The following is a 24912-nucleotide window of genomic DNA, read 5'->3' on the forward strand; positions in this document are numbered from 1 at the left end:
TATAAATGCCTTTAATTTCTCTTCTGCTTCACTTTTCTTTTTCAATAAGAATACATGTGTAAATCTGGAGAAATCATCCACAATCACTAAATAAAACCTTGCTCCACCTTTTGAACACTGGAAAGGTCCAGCCAAGTCCACATGTATGAGCTGATAGGGTTTAGTGGTCGTGCTTTCACAGCTCTTATTTACCGGAGTCACAGTCATTTTTGTTTTATAGCATACCTCACATTCATCCACATGCTCACAATGTGTTAATTTCAAATCTTGACTATGCTTTGGGGTGTTTTTCACTTTTTCAAAATGTGCGTGTCCCAATCTTCTGTGCCATTCATGTAAACAATTTTCATGTTTATTTTTATTAACTCCTATCCAGGCACACGTGGGTTTATCAAGCTTGCTCTCAACCATAAACATTTGGTTCTGTAATTTCCCTTGCATACATATTTCACCATCTTTTCTCACAAAACATCTATCCCCTTCAAATGTAATTTTGCAACCTATTTGAGCCAATTTTCTCACTGACAGAATGTTATATTTTAAACCAGAAACCAATAACACATCTGTCAATATAGTTCCCAAATTACATAACCTGAGCGTGCCTCTTGCAATCGCGTCCTGAGTCGATCCGTCAGCCAGATAAATCTTCTCCTGTATCGGCTTTGAAGTGTAAAATAAACTAGAGTCTGTGATCAGGCAATTAGACGCTCCGCTGTCGAGAAGCCACTTAGAGTTAATTAGTTTATTGTCCTCCTTAGTAACAAAGTTCACGCTTGTTCTCTGACTTCCAAAGTCCCTGTTATTTCTCTTCTTTAAACAATGTCTCTGTATATGTCCACGAGACCCACAAAAATAACATATTTTATTCTCTTGCCTGTTTCTTTGATATTGTTGTTGTTGTACAGCCACAGTCTCTTTTAACTCTGTTTTCTTATTCTCTTGTCTTCTATTCCACTCTTGTTGAAGTTTCTGTTCCACAAAGTCCAAATTTAGATTTCCGTCTGGTAAACTTTCCAAGCTCGAGACCATGACATCCCATTTTTGATCAAATGAAGATAACAGTATATAGACCATCTGAATGTCACTATGATGCACTCCTCTATCTTGCAGCTCAGCATTTAATCTACGAAATTCAGCCAGATGCTCTGTCATAGTCACTTCTTCTGTAAAACGCATCTGATAAAGTTTCCGTGCTAAACACAGCCTGCTCCCTGCAGTTTGCTGCACATGAGCGGCTCTTAGCTTCTCCCACATCTGATTAGCTGTTGGCTCATTACTCACCAGCAACAGTTGAGAATCAGACAGCCCCAGAGTAATAAAAGCCTTCGCTTTCTCATCTTTCTTCAACCATGCTGCTGCAGGAGCTGCCGGAGGGGGTTTTTCTACAACATCATTTAAATCTTCTTTAATCAGAACTGCTCTCATTCTCCATTTCCAGCTGGAGTAGTTTACAGCATTCAGCCTCTCCATCGGCATCCCGGATAATAGGTTCACAGCCATGTTGCCCACTCTTACTTGCCTCTTTCTCGCACTTTCATTTCTCTCTGCAACAACGTCACGTCAACGACTCTCGAACCCGTTACCTTGTATGATAAGCTGGGCCCATAACCCCTGTCGGTGCGTGCGTATAGAGATCATACAAGGAAGAAATCCAAGTGTCGCATAGAACAGTAAATAAGCCAGGCCAGGCAAGTTTCTTGTAAGAGTCTTTACTAGGCAAAGACATTAGACACAGTTCTCTCAACAAAACGACTTTTCCCCCACACAGAGCTTCTGCAAGAATCCCTTCTTATCTGCTTGCCAGCCAGCTGCTGACCTTGGCAAACCTGGTGCTCTGTTCTTCCAGCTTAACCCTTCTGCTTCAGGTTTTCCTTTCTCTGCTAAAAACCCTGTCTGTGAGTCTCACATAATGCTTCACTGACCAACAAAATCACGGTAAGGAAAATTTCCGTTTTTGCTAGATAGGACTTGAGGACATTCCTGGTTAGGGATATAACAGAGTAGTATACTAATACAAAGGGTGGGCTTCCTCTGTCTAATGAGGCAACACCTTTTGGAGTACCATCCTACCAAATGCAGCATCAGCTAAGGAAAATGACTCTATTTTGTAGTGCCTGATGAAAGTGCGTGGGGAGGCCCAGGTGGCCGCCCTGCAGGTATCCACAATCAGGAACCCCCCTTACATACCGCTGAGGCAGCCCCCCCCCGAATTGAGTGTGCTGTTGTACCCAACGGGGGTCCCTTACCCAATGCCTCATATGCCTGGGCTATAGCAGCCCTTAGCTAGCAGGAAATAGATGAGGTGGTCACCTTGCACCCTCTCAATTTCCCAGATAAAGACACAAAGAGAGCCTCTGACCTCCTAAACTCTAGTGTACAGTCTACATAGAAGTGAACTGCGCTCTTCACATCTAAGGAATGCCATCTACATTCCTGAGCGCAGGAGGGAGTGGGACAAAAAGAAGGCAGAACCACCTCCTGGGACCTGTGGAAAACCAAGTTGACCTTAGGTAGAAAAGACGGGTCTGGGGGGAGGACCACCTTGTCCTGATGGAACACACACAATTGGGGGTCTGAAGATAGGGCCCCCGACTCAGAAACCCTGCATGCTGAGGTAATAGATACCAGAAATACTGTTTTAAAAGTCAGCAAGTTCAAGGGACAGATAGCCATTGGTTCGAACAGCAGAACTGCTAACGCCGTCAGGACCCAGCTAATGTTCCAGATTGGGAACCTATGAATCATCTGTGGAGAACAAGTACAACCCCTTTTAGAAAGTGCTTGATTAAAGGGTTGGACGAGAACAAAGGACCCCCCCATACTGAATAGAATGCTACTAAGGGCAGCCACTTGACGCCTGATTGTAGCTGCGCTCAACCCCTTATCCAGACCTGACTGAAGAAACCCCAAGAGGACCTAGACAATGGTTCAGCCTCATTCTTGGAACATCCCTGGACAATGGTTCAGCCTCATTCTTGGAACACCAAGACAAGAAGACCTTCCATGTAGAGGAATAGACCCTTTTCATGGATTGCCTACAGAAAGCTAGCAGAGTGTTTAACCCTTCCCTTGTGAATTCCATGTCTCTCAACCAGAGCCACTCAGCCTCCACGCTGTTTCCTGGAATAGTTCTGGGCGAGGATGGCAAACTGGACCCTGTATCAGAAGATCCGGCTGAGTTGGCAGCTGCCATGGAGTTCTGACTGACAGATTCAACAGGTCCAGAAACCAAGGTCGTCTTGGACAATACAGGGCCACAAGAATCAGTTCCGCCCTCAAGGTCCAAACCTGCTGAACTGTGCACTGTATCAACCTGAATGGAGGAAAGGCATATTGAAGGCCTTGTGGCCACTGCAACTCAAAAGCGTTTGTACCCTGGGCCTCGGGACATGGTGTTCCAGTGAAGAATCTGTCCAGCTGCGCATTTTCGTGGGTGGCGAACAGATCTGCTATCAGTTCACCCCACTGTCACACTACCTGGTGAAAACTGCTGGGTTCAGCTGCCACTCCGCCTCCTTGATCACTGTCCTGCTGAGCCAGTTGGCTACAACGTTGTTTGTGCCCACCAGGTGTTTGGCCTTCAAGAAAGCCACGCTCCACCCATTTGAGCAGATGCTCCGCTTTGAGCATTAGATCCCTCAATTGAGTGCCCCCTTGTTCGCTGACATACGCCTTCGCAGATGAGTTGTCAGTGCACATAAGGAGATGCTGTCCTTTGATCTCTGACACGAAAGCCCTCAGGCCTAGCCTGATAGCCTGTAACTCCAAGACATTTATACTGAGCTCCGATTCTGCCACTGACCAGGTGCCCTGTGCCACACAGTGATCCAGGTGAGCCCACCATCCATATAGACTCACATCTGATGTCATGATTATACGTGGCACATCTTCCAGGCTGACCCCTTAGGTCAACTGTTGGGAGTTCAACCACCACCTGAGCTCTGCCCTCACTGCTGGAGGAATTATTATCAAGTGTTTGCGCCGGACTAGTGGGGTAGAAGAAGCTGTTGTAGAGTCCTCGAGTGGAATTGAGCCCATGGAACCACATCATATGACGACACCATGAGCCTTGGAGACGAGCTAGAAGCATCAGGTCCATCTCAGGAGATGAAGTTGCTTCCAGAAGCAGTTGATTGAGTTTCAATGCCCTTTCTTCCATGAGACTCATTCAGAGGAGGTGCATGTCCAGTGGCACCCCCAAGTGTGTAATCGCTTGGGATGGGATCAACATGCTCTTCTCTGTGTTTACCACAAAACCCAGCCCTTGAAGCCAGGCCAATGCTTCAAGAATTGGTGTCTATACGGGAGTGGCTCTATGATGGTGGTCTCACCAATATATTGTCCAAGTAGGGATGTATGCAGATCCCCATTGTCTGGAGATAGGCCACCAGCACTTTGGTGAACACCCTCGGTGCTGAGGGGAGGCCAAAAGACAACACCCGGTACTGGAAATGTCTGTTGTCATATAAAAACTGGAGAAAACGCCTGTGTTGCCTGTGAATTAGAATGTGCAGATACACCTCGGAGAGGTCCACAGAGGTCAAGCAATCTACCTTTCTTAGAGCCGCTGTTATGGATCGAAGAGTTTCCATTCTGAAATGTCTTTTGGACACCCACCTGTTGAGCCATTATGGATCTAAGATGGCCCGGGTATCACCATTCTTTTTGGCTACTAAGAAAAAGAATGAATAGACCTCTGATTTCCTCTCTGAGGGAATTACTGGCTCGATAGCCTGAATGCTCAGTAGATGCTGAATAGCATCCAAGTAACTTTGGTGCTTCTCCAGTTTTTGAGACTGTGGAGTGGACAAGAACAGATTGTGTGGAACTTGGACAAACTCTATTGCATATCCCATGGATATGGTCTCCAGCACCCATTTGTCCGAAGTGATGTCTCTCCACCGGGGAAACAAACTCCAGCAGCCTTGCTCCCACCCCGTGAGAGACCCCTGGAGGACACCAGTCAGGTGTCCTTTTGGGCACCCTTCTGGGATCTCTCTGAGGAAAAAGACGTGACTCCCAATTTTGTTGAGGAGATGTGACCACCACCTCTGTTCTGTCTGCCCCAGCGAAACCTGCTGGAAGACTGTTCTCTAAATCTGGAGAACCACCTTGAGGAATGAAAAAACTGATTCTGCCTGTTCTTCCATTCATCTTTTTTAGCCATTGGTAGAGCTTTCTTCTTGTCTCTAGTCTCATCAGTCCCATCAGTGTCAAAAACACCTAACATGGCGCCACAAAGCCCAGCTGGGCTCAACAATCCTCCCAAGCCCCGGACACACAGTGTGAAGGTGGGGGGTGGGAGAAAAAGACAAATGGAAAAGGACGGAGACGGAAGACAGAAATAGCTAACAAATTAAGGAGAGGAGAATGACTGAAAGCAGAAAGAACAGAACAGCAAAAACAGAGATAAAAGGAAGTTCTGGAGAAGAAAAGAGCCAACCTTCACAGACCGCAGGCAGGGCCAGTCTGGAGGGTGGGACCACTCCTACCCCTGGAGAGGAGACTAAGACGTTTCAAGACCCTGCCTGTCATGACCTGTAGGAGGAGTCATCCCTAACCAGCAATGTCCTCCAGCCCTATCTAGCAAATGAATTCCAACTCATGTGAAAAGTAAACATGCATGTTGTAAATAAAATTCTAAACACAGTGAGGGCCTCCTCAGAACAAATCAACCAGTAACAGGACCCAATTACCTATAAAAGAGTATCTTGATAAAGACTGCTTCCAGTTTAAATGGATTTTAACCAGTGCTCCATTGTGGTTACAGGACATTGATAAATACATTTGTTGTCGTTTCTATTGTCTGTATGGATATGTTGTTTAGATAAATACAGATAAATCCTTCTGGTGTAAAATCTCAGTAAAGTGGAACCCCTGCTGTACAGTTGCACTCAAACTCCTTGTTTGCCTTACCCCCGGCTCTCCTGAATTAGTTAAATTGTTTATGGCATAGGGTGATCCTTAGTAGGATGAAGTGCAATGATAATTTCCTTGAATACTAGAGGATAATAGTTTTCTTGAAAACTAGTAGCTTTGAAGCAGCAGCAGCTCAATACATTTTAGAATCTGACCTTGAATTTAAAATAGTCTGTCCTACACTGCACTTGCCTATTCTGCTTCCAGCATTTTTGTTAACATCACACGTTCAGGCACAATATTGTTTAAAGTAGATATTGAGGCTGCATAAAGTATATGTAAGCCTGTTATCTATATTTTGTATATTTGTAGATGTCAACGTGCACACGGGTTCAAAAATTAAACCCAAACTAGGCTGATTAATACTCCAAAAAGGGTGGAAAAACATTCAGTTCAACTATCTACTGAAATGTGTGTCCTAGCTCAGAAAACAATAGCAGTTACCACAAAAGAAGATCTAAAAAGCCACCACCACTGCTTCCCACCACCGTTTGATTGACATTTGTATGCTAAAAAAAAAAAAAAATTTGAGTGACTTTACAATAAATAAGTAGAAACACAAAGTAAAACATAAAACCCTTAAAAAGAAAAAAGCTTACATAAATGTTATTAAATTTATTACTTGATTTCAGGGCTGCCGCCAGGCATGACTAAAGCCTTCCGCACCTAACAAGGTGGGTATGTGCCACCTACCTCTACCACTGTGGTGAATGCTGGCTGCGCTGCACACGCATGCCTACCATCAACCAAGATGGCAGCCGAGACTTCTCTAAGAGGCTGATGCCTTGGATGCCATCTTGACTGATGGCACGCATGTGTACTATACGTGTGCACATGCCTGCGGAACAGGAGTGCTACCCACGCATTCATCCTAAGGAGGGGCCCTTCAAGGGCCCTTGTCCAGGGTCCAACCTGGCCACCCTGGCACTGGCCCTGCCCACCCTACATCAGTAGAAAAAGAGCCACAGCAAGGGCTAGTCCTGATGTTAACTGTCTCCCAAAAACAACAGCCTCTTGGAAGCAGTGCTTCTGCAAGGGGGTGGGATCTGCTGTAAAGCTATGTACCTTTCCCCACTCTCCCTATCTCAGCTAACTGCCTCCTTGCCACCCATCACTTTCTGCTGCTGCAGAAGTCACCACAACCACAGAGGTTGGCACAACCACAAAATTAAAACATTTAAAAAACACAGAGGCCCAGATTACTTATTTAAAAGGCCTGGGTGAACAGAAAGGTCTTCACCTGGTACCGAAAAGACCACAAAGATGGTGCCAGGTTAGCCTCCCTGAAAAGGCTATTTCATAATTGAGGTACACTGCTGAAGAGTCCTTTCCTCTCCTACTTTGTAACGTACATCTCATATCTGACATGTCTGCACATCAGGAGTGGGGTAGGTGAGTGTGACTAGAGAAAAACTGCTCACAGGCCAAACTAGGACCCCTGGTGGGCCTAATTCAGTCCAGAGTTTCTCCATCCCTGCTTTAAATAGAAGAAGTTAATGATGGTCTAGCACTGCCAGATGCTTGCAAAATTCTGACTGCTTAGAAGTATTGGACACTGCTGAGCTTCTGTATGTTGAGAGCTCTAAGTAAACATCTAATCATATGTTTTTAGTAAAGTGTGCAGTAACCTCTGCTAATGGCACCTATGCTGCTAAGCACTATCATCATCCTCTAGTTCACCGACCTGCCTCTAAGCCTTTTGTGGGAGAAATTAGCAACTAGGCTTTTCTTCCCTGCTGAGAGATGTGCTAAATGAAAAAAAAGTTTTTTTGCTTTAGAAGTCTAAAAGCTAGTGCAATGGTTCCCAACCTAGGGGCTGTGACTGCCATGGGGCCCACGATATAATCCAGAGGGGACCATGAACAATAAAGAAATGAATTATTTATTATTATTATTTTTAAAAAGTCTTCACTCCCTGGAAGCTGTCTGCTCCCCACTGCTGCTGCAGATGACACCTCCCCCTTGCTCCAAATGAGAGGGGAGAACTTTTGCTGAAGCACCAGAGTGTCTTTTAGGGCAAGCATCTGCCTTTAAAACATATGGCAGATGCCAAAAGAGGCTGAAGGTGAAGCTTCCAGGAAGAAGAGGGGATTGCTATCGCTCACTCCTGTCTCCTCGCACTGCTGCTGCTGCTGCCCTTACTCAGAATGAGAGGAGAGGGCTTTTCGTAAAGCAAAAAGAAGCAAGGCTACAAGGAAAGGCTGCTTTCCCCCTTCCTTCCTGGCAGTCAGCCTGCCTGTCTTGGCTCCTGCTTCGCTGACACCTCTTTTTAAAAATTATTCTTATTTGTGAAGCCACCCAGATCATAGAATCATAAAATAGTAGAGTTGGGCCTATAAGGCCATCAAGTCCTACCCCCTGCGCAATGCAGGAATCCAAATCAAAGCATTCCCGACAGATGGCTGTCCAGCTGCCTCTTGAATGCCTCCAGTGTCGGACAGCCCACTACCTCTCTAGGTAATTGATTCTATTGTTGTATGGCTCTAACGGTTAGGAAGTTTTTCCTGATATCCAGTCGAAATCTGGCTCCCTGCAACTTGAGCCCATTACTCCATGTCCTGCACTCTGGGACGATCGAGAAGAGATCCCGGCCCTCCTCTATGTGACAACCTTTCATGTACTTCAAGAGTGCTATCATATCTCCCCTCAGTCTTCTCTTCTCCAGGCTAAACATGCCCAGTTCTTTCAGTCTCTCCTCATAGGGCTTTGTTTCCAGTCCCCTGATCATCCTTGTTGCCCTCCTCTGAACCTGTTCCAGTTTGTCTGCATCCTTCTTGAAGTGCAGAGACCAGAACTGGATGCAGTATTCAAGATGAGGCCTATCCAGTGCTGAAAAGAGAGGAACTAATACTTCATGCAATTTGGAAACTATACTTCTGTTAATGCAGCCTAATATAGCATTTGCCTTTTTTGCAGCCACATCACACTGTTGGCTCATATTCAGCTTGTGATCAACAACAATTCCAAGATCCTTCTCACATGTCGTATTGCTGAGCCAAGTATCCCCAATCTTATAACTGTGCATTTGGTTTCTTTTTCCTAAGTGTAGAACTTTGCATTATCCCTGTTCAATTTCATTCTGTTGTTTTCAGTCCAATGCTCCAGCCTATCAAGGTCCCTTTGAATTTTGTTTCTATCTTCCAAGGTATTAGCTATACCCCCCAATTTTGTATCATCTGCAATCTCACCTTAGGCCCAGACAGAGCCAAAGAGAGGAAGCTCAGGACTTGCTCGCCCCCATCTCTGAAGCTAAGTGTGTGGGTCAGCGTCCTCCCTTTCTTCCACCTACATTCTGCCCCTCCCCAACCTCTCTCTCCAAGATGCTGCGGCAGTTGAGGGCTTCCCTCCCCCACGTGCCCAAATGCATGCACACCTGCAGATGCACACCTGCAGATGTTGTCAGACTTCAACTCCCAGTAACCCCAGCCAATGGCCAAGGATGATGGGAGTTGTAGTCCATCATCCGGGGACCCAATTTTGAAGAACAGTGCTCTAGAGTTAGGGGTGAACACTTAGGTAGCGAAGTTTAATGATGATGCCAAATTGTTCAGGCTGGTTAAAACAAAGGAAGACAGTGAAGAGTTCCAAAAGAATCACTCCAAACTGTGTGAATGGACAATAAAATGCAATTCAATATAAGCACTTGTAAAGTGATGCATATTGGGACAATTTTTCCCTAATTTCACATATAAAATAATGATGTCTGAACTGGAAGTGACTGACCAAGAATGAGACTTTGGAGCCATACTGGATAGCTCCACGTGAGGGATCATTAGAGATTATGTGAGGGATCATTAGGTAAGGTATCAATAATAGAACTGCCAATATGATAATGCCATTATACAAATCTATAGTGCCATCACACTTAAAATACTCTGTATAGTACTGTTCACCTCACCTCAAAAACGATTTTGTAGAGCTGGACAAGGTTCAGAAAAGGGCAACCAAAATGATCAAGGGGCAGGAGCAACTCCACTTTCTTATAAGGTAAGAGTATAGCATTAGAGGCTTTTTAGTTAAGGCGGGAAATGTGAATAAAAGGGGACATGGAAGAGGTGTATAAGATTATGCATGGTGTGAAGAAAGTGGACCTGAGTGGTATCCAGTGCTATTCCTACTCAGAGTAGACCCATTGAAGTTAACAGACATGACTAACTTTGGTTCGTTAATTTCAATGAGTTTACTCTGAGTACGCCTTAGTTCAATACAACCGCCAAAATCTTAACATTCTGCTCAAGCTGCTATGTTCTACATTCTGTGCCATACAGGTTTTCTGTCCCTGCTTATTTCATTTTATTAAATTAAGCATTCTTGAGCCTAATTGACCAGCTAGGCATGCAACATTTTTCTCATTACAATTTACAGCTCCTGAACAGGGCCTTGTCTGCCAGAGTACTCTGTCCTAAGACTACAGTGAGATGTGCCAATACTGCTTTTGAAAAGAGGAAAATCTAGCCACAGCCTTTTCCTTAAATGTTTATGGAGGCCACTTACCAATTAGTACCTTCCTTTGATTGTATTTCTCCTAATGATCCACGGAATACGAGGCACAGCTCCCAGTTTAGGTTCCTGTATAACGCAGAGAATTTGTTCTCGTTAAAGCCCAGTAACCTCATATGAATCTTACAGTCCAACTCAGCTATGTTTACTCAGAAGTAAGTCCCACCAAGTTCAATGGGATTTACTTCTTGGAGAGTGTGCTTGTGATTGCAGTTTTAAATTGGCAAGCATTTTCAATGTGGTTTCCGTGTAGAAAAGTGTGGTTTAGTTTTTAAGTAAAGTCTAAAACTTAGGAGGGCTCCTGTATGTTTTGCCCAGAAAAGAACATTAAGGAAGCAATCCTATACAGACTTACCTAGAAGTAAATTCCAATGAACTTAATGGGGGTTACTTCTGAGCAGACATGCAGACATTTATGCATTTTCCTATTACCACAGCATTCTGATGTGAAAAAGCACTACTTGGTAAAATATACAACTCTTACAGAGGGAGGTCCAGACTTCTATTTTTCGTTTTTAAAGACCTTCATAAACATAGCTGGGTAAGATATTTCTCTTGAAGATATCCACTTTAAGTCAAGATGCTTTTTATTATTTATATCCAAATATTGTGCAGCCACCTTATCGCATTCAATCTACCATACAATTCCTTGGACAACAGGGGATACTCTGCTATAAGGTCAAATAAGATGGCTTTTTAGAATGACAGGCTGCAGCTGTGGATGTTTAACTATCCCTATATCACATAAAGCTTCCTAAATTTTCAACAGTCAAAAATAACCCCTCAGCATTAAAAATAACATTTCCAACACTACAAAAATGAGCTCTTGATATAGACCAGGGGTAGACAATGTAGTGCTCTCCAGAATGTTGCTGGAGTTCAGCTTCCATAAGCCTCAGCTGACACAGCCAATGGTGAAGGATGATGGAAGTCATAGTCCAGCAGCATCTAGAGGGCACCACTATGGCTACTCCTGCTACAGACAACATTTGAAAACCACGGGCTGAAATCCTGAGCACTGTCTCTTGGAAGTAATTCTCACTGATCTCAGTGGGAGTTAGGATGATCAGGTGAAAAAAGACTCTAAGCTTCCAGCACCTTTAATAATATTTGCAAGTTACACCTGCTGAAATTCTGTCTTCTACGCAACTATTAAAGGTACAGAAGTACCTGGCTACCCTAGCTGGGAATTACTTCCAAGAATATGTAGGTTAGGGTTGGACTGACAGTATCTCAAGTTCTTTTCTTTAAAAGTAGACACATTACTCCAGTCATATTTACAAAATACAAGCTGATGCTATAAACATGATAAAGCCCCTTCCACAAGCATAGTGGCAATTGTAGGTATACAGAGGTGTTGGTTAAATACAGAAGATTAATCCTCAAGCAGAAGAGCCAAAGCAAATTACTGTATTAACTACTAAGCCTATAATTCTCTTACCATGCTCACACCATATAGTGGAAGAGTACTCCCGCACTTTCTCTGTCATTACAGAAAATAGTACCATTATCTTTTAAAACTATGGCTACAGCAAATATAGAGAGCCAGTGTGGTGTAGTAGTTAAGGTGTTGGACTACGACCTGGGAGACTAGGATTCGAATCCCCACACAGCCATGAAGCTCACTGGGTGACCTTGGGCCAGTCACTACCTCTCAGCCTGGAGGCAATGGTAAACCACCTCTGAATACTGCTTACCATGAAAACCCTATTCATAGGGTCGCCATAAGTCAGAATCGACTTGAAGGCAGTCCATTTCCATTTTTTCCCACAGCAAATATATTTTTCCCAGGCAAAATCTAGTGTACCTTTCAGACCTAAGATTCATAAAATTAGTCTGAAAAGACTGTCACAGAAATGCCCTTATCAGTACATTAGCATTTAATTTATTTTCTCTTTCAGCATTAAATCAGTAGGTTATGTGTTTAAATACAGCATCATATGGAATTGCCCAGTGCCAACTCTACAGTAACACACTCTTTTACTGGTCCCAGTTCCTAGAGCAAGTCTCTACTTTGTATGTTTCCCTGGTAAAACACCATTTTAAGAGAGATCTTAGGATTGCCTTTAAAAAGAGTTGCCTCTTCTCAGAATCTCTACAAGTTAAACCCAAGAGTGTTTGTGGGATAGGAGGATGCATTTTTACTCTAGTGCACATTCACATGTGGACACAAAATGCCAGTATGCAGTTTCCCTTCCATCACCACCACCCATCACCACTCATCCAGATACAAAATGTTGAATGTGATGGGATTACAGCTATTCTAGAGGAGCAAGTACAGCCAGACCCACTGCAATATTAAACATTAATAAGAAATGGTCACAATCACTTCACTAACACAGCCTGTTTCAGAAACTATGGAGGACAGGTTATTGCAAAGAAAATGAGCAGAATGCAAAACAGGCAAAAAGTCTTCAGTAATGTGTGATAGTGGGAAAGAATGGTCAGATAGTGATCTTTAGTGTGAAAAGTATGATTTCATGCTTGGCACCGGTATTTCCACTTGGCAGTAACTTTCACAAACTCTGCAGCTATCAACAGTTAGCAATTTAGAGTAATCGTATGTAGAGATTTCTGTACAATTTTATGAAAAAGTATATTTGATTTCTTCTCTATTTTGCTAAACTATTCTGTTCTTTTGTACTCTAGTGCCAACAACAGTAAAGTTTCTTGTATTTTGAACAGCAAAGTCTGCACTACATGCCAGGGTCTTGGCGTTTGAGCCAACTTTACTATGCTTGCACAATCTGTCTCTCTCTAATCTGTTCAATCCATATGTATTTAGCAACTTTGGGGCAATCCACCTGATGTTATGAATCAGAACTATTCCAAACAAAATGCAGAATCTTAAGAACATAGCCATATCAAATCAAAAGTTCATCAAGTCCAGCAATTCTGTGTACCACAATCAAAACTTGAAAGTTAATTGCCCTCTCTTGTTGCTGCACCCCCCCCCGTAACTGGTTTTCAGTTCCATATTGCCTCTGAACCAGGAAAATTCAAATAATGACTAATAGCCACTGATTAAATTGTCTAATCCCCGTTTTTAAATCCATCTAAGCTTTCGACCATCACTCTATCTTGTGGCAGCAAATTCCATAAAATTAATTATGAGTTGTGTGAAGAAGTACTTCCTTTTCTATGTACTGAATTTCCTGGCTATCAGTATCACTGGCTTACGCAGTACTGTAGTGCTGTGGGAGAGGGAGAAAAAAGTTTCTCTGTCTACTTTCTCTATACTACATGTTATAAGCCTCTATTGTCCCGCACCCCATTACCTCATTTCTAAACTAAAAAATTACAAATGTTGTAGATCTTCCACATAGAGAATATGTTTATTTTGACCGCAATTTTCTGTATGTTTCCCTGATCTACGATATCCTTTTTGAATTGGGGTAACCAGAGCTGCACACATTATTCCAAGTGGAGCTGCACCACAGATTTGCATAAGTACATTACAATACTGGCAATTTTATTTTTGAACCCTCTCTTAATAATTCCTCACATGGAATTTGCCTTTTTCACAGCAATCGCACACTGGCTTGATGCTCTGAGTTATCCACCACAACCCCAAGATCGTTTTCCTTGTTAGTCACTACTACCTCAGAACCCATCAGTGCATATGTAAAGTTAAGAAGATTTCCCCTTATTTGCATCACTTCACAAAATTACACACACTGAACTGCATTTGCCATTCTGTTACCCAGTTTGGGCAAATCCTTTTCAAGCTCTTTGCAGTCCGCTTTGGTTTTCACCACCCTGAATAATTTGGTCATCTCACAGCTCACCCATAAATACAACTAATTTTAGAACAAGTTTAAAAACACCATTCCCTATATAGATGCTTGAAGAAGCCTACTTCCTACTTCTCTCTATTGCGATAACGGTCCATCTATTCCTATTGTTCTGCAATCAGTTACCAATATATAAGAAGTATTATCCTCTTATCCAATAACCGCTAAGTTTATTTAGAAGCCTTTGTGATGAGGGAGCTTTGTTAAAAAGAAAATTTAATACCATGTGTACCAGACCAACCCATACAAGTCTCCCAACACTACTAAACACATCTAAAAGGTTGGAAAGGCAGGACTTCCCTTTGCAGAAGCAATGAGATTTTTCCACAGCAACACCTTTTAGCTTATATGCTTAATAATCCTACCTTTACTAATGCTTTCCACAAAAATTTACCTGGAACAGACATTAAACTAACTGGCCTGTAATTCACTACCCCCCCACACACAATATTTTTGTTGTTGTTGGCCTTACACTGCGTACTTTCCAATTATTTGACCCTAAGGCCAATTTTAGGGGAAAGCTGCTTAGTTTTTGTTAGATTGGAAATTTCAAATCTGAATTCTAAGAATTCTTGGGTGGGTGCCATCCAGACAGATGACTTGTTAATTTATCAGTGAACTATAAAACTTCATCTCTTGTCTCCTGGATTTGTTCTTCAAACACCAACTTTGGGGGAGCGGAATACATCCAAGCACATGTTTTATTATCTCATGGCTTAGCCGTCTTCCTAGCTGGTTTCCTATTTCTGATGCAATTAAAGAAATTTGTATTGTTTATCTCAATATTTTTAACAATATACTCTTCAAATTATTTCTTCACTTGTCGCCTCTTGTTATCTTACATATGTTTTGCCAGATCTTGCACTCTTTTTCCTTCTCTTCATCTGGGCAAGGCTTCCATTTTTTGAAGGAAAACATTTTGGCCTTTATAGTTTTTTTGAATCTCCTTGCTAACTATGCTGGTAATTTATTGGTACTTCCTACTCTGTGGAATACATTCGAACTGATCTTATTGTGGCTCTAAATAGCCTCCAATAACCTCTCTCTCATGCAGAGAGTTTACCCTCTTGACTCTCCCTTTCAACTTCCTTTTAACTAATTCAATCATTTTTTTAATAAATTTGAGCTTTTGAAATTAACTGTGGTCACGTTGGACTTCCTTGATACCTGTCCGCTAAGTTTTATAGCATTACAGCCACTCACAGTTCCCAGTCGCTTCAATAACACTGACATCTCACATCTGAGATTCTCTTGAGAAGTGAAGGAAATAATAATTTCAGTGCAATACAATTTATCCAGTCTCAGGGATTGATTCAGGAATTACCTACCTACACAGGCAATGACACCCACGATGAGTCCTCAGGCTAAGTATTTTTTATGCTCTCAATTTTGTAGAAAGATGCCCAAGAGTAGCAGCTCCAACTTACTCCAAAATCTTACAATACTGCTGCTGGGCTGAAAGGGCCTGTGTTAGAAATCTGGCCTATCGATTTAACAGTCTGAACAAAATGCCCAAGCTCTTCAACTCATGGATTTCTGGGGCAACAGCACTGGCACTTGTATTTTCAGTAACTAATCAACAGTCAAGTCAGTTCTCAGCTTCTCCTAATACATTTTCTTGGCTCTTAGGACAGTATACTAAAAGCAAAGACATTTAAACGGGTATTCTGTAGCAAACTAAACACTGGTCAAGCTTAACACACACAGCAACCTAATCCTGCCACCTTACTACTACTATCTTATATAAATCAACTCCCCCACTTTTAACCAAACTACCCAGTTCATATCCAATGCTAGACTACAAAAGGTGTTCACAAGCAACAGTATGAAAGGAAAATATTTAGGTAAAATTTAGGTTATCTATGCTAAGACCTATGATCTATAAGACCTAAGATCTATGCCCCCTCTAGGATACACACCTTAACGTGGTGAGGGGGTTTAAGAGTCTTGAAGAAGCTGAAAGCAATGACGTCAGGAGTCTCGACCAAGAGGCTAGACTCCTAGCAGGGGCACCCAAGGCGGAATGGTCAAAGCTGAGACACCAGATTAAGATGCATCCAAACTCAGAGGAAGGCAATGGCAAACCACCTCTGAATACCTCTTACCACGAAAACCCTATGAACAGACTATCCAAAATGCAACACAAGATAGTGCTGGAAGATGAGACCCCCAGGTCAGAAGGCACTCACCGAGCTACTGGGGAAGAACAAAGGACAAGTACGAGTAGCGCTGTGACTAATGACGCAGCTGGGTCAAAGCCAAAAGGAAGCCCAGAGGCTGATGTGCACAGATGCGAAAGGAGAGTCCAGAGTTGTAAGACACACACAATAGGAATATGGAATGTGAGAATCATGAACCAGGGAAAGTTAGAAATTGTCAAACAAGAAAAGGAACGTATCAACATTACAATACTTTGCGTGAGTGAATTAAAATGGAGAGGAATGGGACATTTTCCCTGGGGCAACAAAATATATTAAGCAGGAAATGAGAAATTAAGAAGAAACGGGGTTGCTTTAGCAGTGAGAAGTGATGTAGCAAAAACAATTAAGAGCTATAATGCAAGGTCTGAGCAAGTTGTATCAATGAGATCTAACAGGAAACCTATTAACATAACCATCATCCAAATCTACGCTCCAACAGCAAATGCAGAAAAAGTGGAATTGGAGAGATTTTACACAGAAGTACAGGAAGAAATTGATCACACACCAAAACAAGATGTGCTGATAATCATGGGGGACTGGAATGCAAAAGTAGGGAACAGAGAAGAACTAGGAATTGTAGGAAAATTAGGTTGAGGAGATAGAAATGAAGCAGGAGACTTATCGAATACTGTGAAGCCAATAATTTGTTTCTTGCAAATACATTTTTTGAGCAACCAAAAAGACGACTGTACACGTGAACATCACCAGATGGTTAATATAGGAATGAAATTGATGATATAATTGGTAGGAGAAGATGGAGGTTCCATACTTTCTGTGAAAACAAGACCAGGAGCAGACTGTGGTACAGATCATGAACTGGTCATATCGAAAATCAGAGTAAAGCTAAAGAAAAGCAACAAAGCAATTGTAAGGACAAAATACAATTTAAATAACATCCCAGAAGAATATAAAGATCAAATAAGGAATAGATTAAAGGCTTTAAACTTAGTTGACAGAGAACCAGAAGAACTATGGAGTGAAGTCAGAGACGTTATTAGGGAAGACATGCTTGGATGAGACTGATTATCTGGAGCCATTTCAGTTGGGTTTCAGGCCTGGTTTTGGCACGGAAACAGCCTTGGTTGCCCTGTATGATGACCTGTGTCGGGAGAGAGACAGACGGAGTGTGACTCTGTTGATTCTTCTTGATCTCTCAGCAGCTTTCAATACCATTGGTCATGGTATCTTTCTGGGAAGACTGGCTGAGTTGGGAGTTGGAGGGACTGTATGGCGGTGGTTCTGCTCCTACTTGGTGGGTCGGCTCCAGAAGGTGGTGCTTGGCAAACACTGCTCGGCACCCTGGACTCTCCAGTATGGGGTCCCCCAGAGGTCAGTTCTGTCCCTATGCTGTTCAATATCTACATGAAACTGTTGGGTGCGGTCATCCGGAGTTTTGGAGTGCGTTACAATCAATATGCTGATGACACGCAGCTTTATTTCTCCTTTTCATTTTCTTCAGGTGAGGGTGTCAATGTGCTGAACCAGTGCCTGGCTGCGACAGTGGACTGGATGAGGGCTAATAAACTGAGACTCAATCCAGACAAGACTGAGATGTTGTTAGTGGGTGGTTCTTCTGACCAGATGGTGGGTTGCACTCCCCCTGAAGGATGGGGTTGCACTCCCCCTGAAGGAGCAGATTCATAGGTTGGGGGTTCTCCTAGAACCATCTCTGTCACCTGAGGCTCAGGTAGCCTTGGTGGCACAGAATGCCGTCTACCAACTTTGGTTGGTGGCCTAGCTATGCCCCTGTCTGGACAGGGATAACATGGCTTCAGTTGTCCATGCTCTGGTAACCTTCAAGTTAGATTACTGCAATGCGCTCTATGTGGGGCTGCCTTTGAAGACAGTTCGGAAACTGCAGCTAGTGCAAAATGAAGCGGCCAGATTGGTAACAGGGACCAGACGGTTCGAACATATAAAACCGATTCTGGCCCGCTTGCATTGGCTGCCTGTATGTTTCCAAGCTCGATTAAAGGTGCTGGTTTTAACCTATAAAGTCTTACACTGCTTGGGACCACAATACCTGATGGAATACGAACTCTGGAACAGCTTACCTGAGGAGATACGCCTGGCGCCTACGGTACTTTCTTTTAGGCGCCAGGTTAAGACCTGGCTATACTCCCAGGCATTTTAATGTTTTTCCGTTTAATTTTTGTTAGTTAATTTGCTGCTATGTGTTATTGATTTTATTATATTATTGTATTTTAATCTAGTTTTGTACACCGCCCAGAGAGCTACTAGCTATGGGCGGTCTAGAAATGAAACGAAATAAATAATAAATAATAAATAAATAATGCCTCTCCCGACATGAACCCACCCGTACACTATGCTCAACATCTAAGGCCCTCCTCTGGGTGCCTACTGTGAGGGAAGTTGGGAGTCTGGCAACAAGGGAGAGGGCCTTCTCAGTGGTGGCCCCCAAATTATGGAATGATTTTCCTGACGAGGTGCACCTGGCACCAACACTGTTATCTTTTTGGCACCAGGTCAAGACTTGCCTCTTCTCCCAGGCATTTTAGCACATGGTTTTAAATTGTTTTTTTTTAATGTTTTTTTTAAATTTTCATATTTGTTTTTAATGTTTCTAATTGCTGTAAACTCTGCAGAGAGCTTCGGCTATGGGGCGGTATATAAATGTAATAAATAAATAAAATACAATACCTCTAATTAAAAGGAGAGAAAGACCTCAATGGATGACTGAAGAAACTCTTAAAATGGTTAAAGAGAGAAGAAAAGCAAAAGCAAAAGGAGATAGAAACATGGACCCTAAATGCAACAATACAGCGACTAGTATGTAGGGACAAAGAGAACGTTTACAATGGTTATTGTATAGAAATAGAAGAGGACAACAAAAAGGGTAGAACAACAGCCCTATTCCAAAAGATTAGAGAAATTAAAAGGAAATTTAAACCAAGAGTAGGGATGTTGAATAATCAACAGGGGAACACACTGACTGACCGAGATGAAATAAAAGAAAGATGGAAACAATACACTGAAGAACTCTATAAAAGAGACGCAAGGATGACAGAGTCATTCATGGAGGAACTGTATGATGAAGAGCGAGAAATTTTAGAATGTGAGGTGGAAGCTGCTCTTAAAATACTTGGAAGAAACAAATCACCAGGAACAGATGGCATACCAACAGAGTTGCTACAAGCTACTGAGACTGAATCTGTCCAAATTTTGACAAAAATTTGTCAACAAATATGTAAAACTAAAAAAATGGCCCACAGACTGGAAACGTTCCATATACATCCCAATTCCAAAGAAAGGGGATCCCACGGAATGCAGTAATTATCACATTATTGCTTTAATATCCCATGCAAGTAAAGTAATGCTCAAGATTCTACAAAAAAGGCTCTCGCCACATATGGAGCAAGAAATGCCAGACAACCAAGCTGGATTTAGAAAGGGAAGAGGTACCAGAGATCATATCGCAAGCATACGTTGAATAATGGAACGGGCCAAGGAATTTCCGAAGGTAATCATCCTGTGCTTTATAGATTACGACAAAGCCTTTGACTGTGTAGATCATGAAAAACTATGGAATGCTTTATAAGAGATGGGGGTGCCACAGCATCTGATTGTCCTGATGCGCAACCTATACTCTGCACAAGAGGCTACTGTAAGGACAGAATATGGAGAAACCGATTGGTTCTCAAATGGAAAGGGTATGGGACAGGAGGTGTGAAAATTGGAGGGAGAAATATCAATAATTTAAGATATTCAGACGATACCATACTACTCGCAGAAACCAGTAATGATTTGAAGTGAATGCTGATGAAAGTTAAAGAGGAAAGCACAAAAGCAGGACTATAGCTGAACATCAAAAAGACTAAAGTAATGACAACAGAAGACTTATGTAACTTTAAAGTCAACCATAAGGATATTGAACCTGTCAAAGATTAATACCTTGGCACAGACATTAATAAAAATGGAGACAATAGTCAAGAAATCAGAAGAAGGCTAAGACTGGGGACGGCAGCTATGACAGAACTAGAAAAGGTCCTCAAATGCAAAGATGTATCACTGAACACTAAAGTCAGGATCATTCAGACCATGGTATTCCCGATCTCTATGTATGGATGTGAAAGTTGGACAGTGAAAAAAGCGGGTAAGAGAAAAATCAACTCATTTGAAGTGTGGTGGTGGAGAGCTTTGTGCATACCATGGACTGCGAAAAAGACAAATAACTGGGTGTCAGAACAAATTAAACCAGAACTATCACTAGAAGCTAAAATTATGAAACTGAGGTTATCATACTTTGGACACATCATGAGAAAACATGATTCATTAGTAAAGACAATAATGCTGGGAAAAACAGAAGGGAGTAGAAAAAGAGGAAGGCCAAACAAGAGATGGATTGATTCCATAAAGGAAGCCACGGACCTGAACTTACAAGATTGGAACAGGGTGGTTCACGACAGATGCTACCGGAGGTTGCTGATTCATAGGGTCGCCATAAGTCGTAATCGACTTGAAGGCACATGACAACAGCAAATGCTAAGACCATAAGAAGAGCCTTGCTAGATGAAGTAGAAACCCATCAAGTCCATCATACTGTGTTCACAGTGGTCAGCTAGATGCCTATGGGAAACCCTCAAGCAGAATGTGAGTGCTCTCCTCACTTGTGATTCCCAGCAACTGGTACTCAAGGACATACTGCCTCTGAAAATAGAACACAGCCACTGATAACTTATTGTCCATGAATTTGTCTAATCCTCTTTTAAAGCCACACACGCCACTTTCCCTCATAGGGGAGTTTTTCCAACTTCTTGATAATTTTGTTTTGTTAACAGCAATTTCCAATTGTGTAAGAATTCCAAGTGTGTAAGAAGCCAGAAGCTTAATGTGTCTCTTACAATGATTTCAAACACAGTCATGAATATGACACTCTTGTCCATGGTTTCCAAGTGACTTCAAATAAAGCAGCTGAAAGACTCTGCACTCATCGGTATATTTTCTGCCAACTCACATATGCCTCAGCAACAGCTATGCTACTTTCAGCACATCTAGTTGCACAAGAGTAAAACAACTAATCATGAAGCTGGAACAGGCAAAGCATAATTTGATCACCAGTCAGCCAAATCCTATGCACACATACTTAGAAATATACTCCGCTGAATTCAGTGGGACATTCCCATGCAAGTTGTTACAGGAGTGCAACCTCATTTTCCCATCTAGAAGCAAGTAATGATTACAGCTTGTCACAACATTTTGAATGAAGAAGCCATGTTTGATTGAAGAATTTAAGTCACCTTCTAGAAAAGTGCAAAACCTATTAGCTTGACCATCAGCCTATACATCTAGGCTGCAGTGAAGAGACACTTGCAAGCTATTTACTTAGCCAGGTTGCTTTATAATTCAGGCTCCATCTTGAAAAGTGGTTGCCAAGATAACACAGCCCCTTTGTCTAGGTAAGAGTATGCTTAAATTGGTGTATATTAAATAAAGTTTGTCCACAAAAGTGGTCCACAAGACGTATGTAAAAAACAGCCTTATCTAAGCTTAGCCAGTGTCACATTTTGCTGGCTTCTCCTCTTCCTCTATGAATTTCACGTTTCCAAATTCTGTCGTTAAGGTGTTTTTTTAAGGGAGGGAACAGGTGGAATCAAAGAAGCCCAATAAAGAGAACTCAAGAAACTCTCCCCGAATATCGGCCAGCCCAGTCCCAGATGTGTGCTTTCCATCACAGCACAGAGAAAGCGGGCTAGGAACTGCGCTACTAGAGACAGCTCTAAGCCTGAAGGCTAACATGTATCAATGCCCCTTGACGTATGGTGTTTTGCATGTGTCTAGCAGAGATGGAAGGAACACGATGGTTAGTCCCACTAGCTCCTCCCGAAAACAGACGGCTAGACAAGTCGTCAAGCCGTTCTTTCCACACTGCTGACGATTCAAAAGCCCACCTTTCGCAAGGGATGGTGCCACTGGTATTAAAGCCACTTACCCCGCCTTAGTTATGTTGGCTTCAGTGAAGCTAACCGAAGGAGGTGGTTTGTTCCCTTTCAACTACTTGGTGGGGGGAGGGGAAGGAAAGAAACGGATTAGAAATTAAGCAGTAGCTATGGGTGGGGCAGGGGCAGCCCTGTGAACGCAAACAGCTTTCCGGATACTTTTATCTGGGTGGGGAATATCTATACAGAAAAAACACACAAGCCGTACGCGATCAAATCACACGAATTGCTCTTCACCCCCTGGTGGCCCGGGAACGTCTTACAGCCTTGTTTTGAGAAAGCGCCCTGCCCTGCCCTGCGTCCCTCCCGTCCTCCGTTTCACTCACGTCGCCTGGCAGATAAATTGCCTTCCAGGGCGATGCACGCATGCTACGGAGATTGGCTGATACCATACAATCCTCCAACTCTGGTTTACCAATCACCCACATTCCCGAAGGGCACCGGCAGCAGCCCCTCTCGTAGTGGATGGCTTATGGAAAAGAGAAGGGATTTGGAGGACAGGGCGTCCTTCTGCTTAGGCTACTCACTCTCCTCTTCGAGGCTGTTGCTGCAGCTCCAAACGTTGCTTGCCTGGAGACTAGGGAATGCATCTTTTACAGTATACAGCGGGCCCAAGGTCGGGCTGTCTCGCATGCAACAGACGTTAATAGATCCTATAGACTATTCTGATCAGGAATTGAAACTGCCGGTTGTTTAGAAAATTCCAGCCACCTCCGTGCAATCCATCCGCGCCTTATTGCACTTGACCTGTACAATTAACCATCCAATCGCCAAACCGTGCCATTTACACAGCACTGCAGCGACACCTGGAGGACGAATGGAGCTGCTTCGTCTAACGAACGTGACAATTCAAGGAGGTGCCCAGTTAAAAAGAAAAAGTGAGAGATTTGTCAGAAACAAAATTAGGGAATGGTCACACTTTCAAGAGATATTTTCAAAGCTAACATTTTATTAATCTGTGTGTGTGGGGGGGTTGACAGTGTGCATAGTTTCATCTGTAGTTAATTGTAATCTGGTTCAATTATATTATTTATATTTGCTGGCTTCATTATTACTACTACTACTACCAACCACCACCACAACCACCACTGGATCTCTTATACCCCAGCCTTCCTCACACAGGACCCTAGGATAGCTCACAAAAACAATCTTTAAAAACAAGTATTAAAATCACAATTCAAAATAACATAAAACAGCACAGCAACAACATAGTCAGCAATAAAATTAAAACAATGAACTCAATGTTCCAAAAGCATGCAGAAATAAATAGGTCTTTACTTGTCTCCTGAATTAAAATAGTGTAAAAGACAGCCTGACCTAAACAGGGAGTGAGTTCCACAGCCAGCATACTACCACTGAGAAGACCCTGTTTTGTAGCCCTCAGTCACCATCATTAAGAGCACCACAAGCAGGGTGTCTCCCACAGATCTCAAAACCTGAGGTGGCTGATATTGGTGAAGGAGCTCCTTCAAGTACTTGGGTCCCAAGCTGTTCAGATCTTTGTGCAGTTACACCAACACACTGAACTGTGTCCGGTAACTCATTGGCAGCCAGTGTGATGCTTTCATAATAAGTATAAATCCCACCTCACTGCCCCAGATAACAAACTGGTAGCAGCATTCTGCACCAGCTGCATCTCCCAGACAGGCTTCAACAGCAATCCTGCACAAAGTGCATAGCAATAATCTAATTGGGAGGTTGTCCCAGCCCAAGAACAGCCAGAGCTGGGAATAGGCACTCTTTGGCACTGAGGCTACATTACTGATAGCTTGGGATCTAGGAGTACCCACGAACTATATACCTTGTCCTCAAGAGGAGTGCTACCCCATCTAGAACAGGCCATCTACCTAATTCTCAGCCCCAGCCCCATAAAGCTTTAATCTTGTCAGGATTAATCTCTGTTGGCCCTCATCTAACCCATCACTGCCTCCAAACACCTGTCCAGCACCTACACAGCCTCCCTGACTCAGATGGTATGGAGAGAGAGAGCTGGGTGCCATCAGCATACTCGTGACACTGTGCTTCAAATCTCCATATGACATCTCCCAGTGTGCATGGGAGCCAAGATAGAACCTTACAGAAGCTCACAGCACAACTGCCAAGGAGTTAAACAGAAGGCTCTTAATGCTACTCTCTGGTAGTGGTCATGCAGGTAGGAGCAAAACCACACTAATATAATGCTTTCAACTTCTAACCCACTAAGGACTCTGAGATTATACTACTTTCTTTTTTTTTTTACAATAATTTTTATTCAAATTTTCATAAAACATACAAAACAAAATCATAAAACATTAGACAAAAAACAAAACAAAACAAAAATGATTAAGCAAAAAAAATAAAATATTGACTTCCCATTTGTCACAGATCAAATCAGTTATAGGTCTACAATATATAACAATCCTGTCTCTTAAATTATATTATAAAATCACTTTCCTCCAGTAGTTATCTTAATTAATCATCAAATCTCATAAACATTACTTTATTCTTTCCACAAAAAGTCAAAGAGAGGTTTCAATTCTTTAAGAAATATATCTATCAATT

The 24912-nt window shown here is 42.6% G+C and overlaps 1 long non-coding RNA gene across 3 annotated transcripts in view; it reads right to left on the bottom strand.

Moving 5' to 3' along the window:
• LOC133376317 (uncharacterized) overlaps window positions 1–23130 on the bottom strand; it is a 36472-nt gene extending 13342 nt beyond the window's left edge. Inside the window, exons 1-2 of one of the 3 annotated variants that reach the window (XR_009760451.1) lie at window positions 22899–23130; window positions 10414–10488 (exon numbers count right to left, since the gene is read on the bottom strand). This is a non-coding gene — a long non-coding RNA (uncharacterized LOC133376317). Of the gene's footprint in view, window positions 1–10413; window positions 10489–10774; window positions 10897–22364; window positions 22569–22898 lie in introns of those variants that run through there. The other 2 variants (XR_009760450.1, XR_009760452.1) reach the window with 2 other exon arrangements.
• Window positions 23131–24912: the final 1782 nt, after the last annotated feature.

This window comes from Rhineura floridana, chromosome 2 (assembly GCF_030035675.1).
Source record: "Rhineura floridana isolate rRhiFlo1 chromosome 2, rRhiFlo1.hap2, whole genome shotgun sequence".
Lineage (NCBI taxonomy): Eukaryota > Metazoa > Chordata > Lepidosauria > Squamata > Rhineuridae > Rhineura > Rhineura floridana.